Genomic DNA, 3,052 nt, shown 5'->3' on the forward strand with positions numbered 1-3,052 from the left:
CTGCCTACAGAAAAGAATGAAGTAGCTGAATATTTGCTGGCCTCGTAGACATACAGTAGTAGACAGAACTCCTAAAATAGGATCACTGAGAGGATACTTTTAGTCAGAAGCATCTGCAGTGATATAGTTCCAAGAATCAAAATGTCAAAGACAAAAGTCCGCTTGTGAACTCAAACCTTATTTGTATTCTATGGGCCGCCTTCAAGTCTGCTGTAAAAGAACCAGACCAATTCACCCAGATGTGCAGTATGAGTGGTAATACTGCCATAGAAATTCTCATAGAAAAGTATGGTTTGGAGTTTCTTTGCTCAGGACAAAAAGGAAAAAAAAAAAAAAGAAAAATAAATTCAAACCAAAAAACCCCAAACAAACAAAATAACCCAAACAAACAAACAACCAAACAATCAAAAACAAACAAAAAACAATCATTCTGCTAAGCTTTTATTATAACTGAAACAGATTCAAAACAATAAAGCAATGTTATACAAGTAGCAAAGCAGTCTGAAAAGTAATGAATCCCACAGATTTCAGCTTGTAAAAAGTGCTGGGAAACATGTAGTCTTAGGCCCAAGTTTTATGGTGAATGCCCTTTTCTTCTGAGAACAAATTAAAAAACAACAAACAAGCAAGCAAGAAACACAAACCATTCACTGGGGCCAACAAAAAGAACTCAACTGCCTGATAATGACCACCAAGAAACATAAAGACTTTTTAAAATGTGTCCTGAAAATGTAGTTCTTTGCGGTTTTATATGTTTGTAAAGAATCATATGTTATTTTATAACTGACTTTGGGGTTTTTTTATTTTAAAAATAAACGGCCAAAAATGCAGAGAAGGAGGAGGAAAGAAACCCTCTGCTAGTAGCATTTATTTTCTATATCCACATAATCTCACCTGCCATGTTGACCAGCTCAGTCTAATCAAAACCCATCCGTTCTACAGGAAAAAGGCTGTACAGAAAGGCACTCGTGTTCTCTACAGACAGCATGGAAAACACTGCTGGTCAATACTTTGCAATATATAACGGATAATTATGAGTTGAGCATCCAGATTATAATCAGTTTGACAAATGTCCACAAGCGTCTTCAGTCTATTTTATATTTTCACTAAGACAAGGCAATCATACAACCAGACAATTCCATCAGGGAAGCTTGTTAGCTGCTTAGTCTGTTAAACCCTGGTTGCCATAGCATCTAGAGTTGAAAAAGCTGCAGATTGGCATGAAAAAGCATGTCGACAATTGCCCTGTCACAGCATGCAAGCCAGGTCTGCTCAAAGGCAGCACACTACAAGTTTTCTTTCCCAGTTTGCACTACCCCATGCTGTTTAATAATATCCATTTACTGGTATTGGGATTGATCTAGTGCAGTGTAAAATCCGCATCTACTGAGATTTTGTTTTTTCACATGAGGGAGATTCTTTAAAAAATAACCACAGAACAATTAATTTATAAAGTAAGTAAGTATTGTAAAAATTGTAGGAGGCATATCTGATTTAACAGAGAAACAATACAAACTTTTAATGATCAGATCTTTAGCAAGCTAATCTCTTCCACAAAGTTAAAAAAAATAAATGCATTGTTTGAAGGTTTTCAAATAGTTTTGTTGCTGATTGCTAGTTTTATCAAACATTGTAATACACTGTGTTGTATTTGGATTTTTTGTCATCAGAAAAATCTTAACATTTATTATGGCTATGCTTTCTTTTTAATTGCATGCTTTCTATAATTAAATAAGTTGTGTGATACTAATTAAAGAGAATTCCATTCATAATTAACATATTATAGTCAAATATGAATTAGTATAAGTAACCAAATAGCAAAATATTTTTTTCAGACTAAACCTATTGTGCAATTTTAATAGAAAAAGTTAGCATATTGGTAACTTTGAAGAATCTGCTCCTTTAAAAAGCATAGTTTGGCAGGACATTCATGTTTAGTCTTAAATATGAACCACTACATAACAAAAAAGTTCATTAGTCATCTTCATCAAAGTTTTGGAGTTACAAAAAAAAAAAAAAAAAATAGCATGTAAGTATTGGGCTTTACACAAGTGTATCTTATCAAAAGTTTACACTTGGTTTATTCACTTTCCCTTCCATTATCGCCTTCTAATTTGTTCTGTCACTTCGTTTTACTTTTCCTTCAATGCCACAACTGAAGAAAATCTTGAAAACTACATACCTAGGAGCACAATTAAACTGGCAAACCCAAGAGGATTCTGGCATGGATCTTTTCCCACATTTTCCAATAGTATTGTTTCACATTTTAATCTATCAATACCATATAGACATGTTTTACTACAGCTCTCACTATCAGTTATTTTATCTTATTAATTACAGGTTTAGACACAGAATTAGAGAAAACATGTGAGAAGTTAAATCTTTGGTAAAATTAGCAGTCTATTAAAGTGTTCATGAGCAGTAAATTTTTTCAAAGGTAATTTTCTAGTGCATGTTTATGATCCCAGTGACAGAAAACACCACTAAAACTTTTTTTAAAAATTTAGTTGAAATTTTTACTCTGAGCTGCCATGCGAATTGTGGAAACAAAATATGTTCATATAATAATACATTTTATTATCATTTTTATTGTGCTATGTAGTTAACGTCTATCATATTTGTATTTTCTTTGAATTTTCTTCATCCTTTTACTAAGTTTGCAACTTAACTGTAGTTATAAATACAAAATTTGACAGAATTTTGACACAGATGGAGCTAAGAGAACACTATTTTTTCATTGAAATCTGTATTTGTGTGTATTTATAATTTGGGGGGGTTAATATTGAGAATATTTCTATATATGTTTTACTTGGAATTTTTAAGTATCTTAATGGAGTGCTGAATCTACAGCTCCCCAGCTGATACCACAGACCACAAGATGCTATCATTCAGAAAAACTAGTTTTAGATTATTAGCTTTTTGACTAATTAAATACTGCTTATTAAAGGAATTATGTAGTTACCTGCTGCAAGCCAAAACAAAAATTTTCATTTTCGGCACAGAGCCTCTTAGAAAAACAGGTTTATTTAAGACTGGCTAAACAATAAAATTA

Source organism: Strigops habroptila, chromosome 4 (genome assembly GCF_004027225.2).
Source record: "Strigops habroptila isolate Jane chromosome 4, bStrHab1.2.pri, whole genome shotgun sequence".
NCBI classification, from domain to species: domain Eukaryota; kingdom Metazoa; phylum Chordata; class Aves; order Psittaciformes; family Psittacidae; genus Strigops; species Strigops habroptila.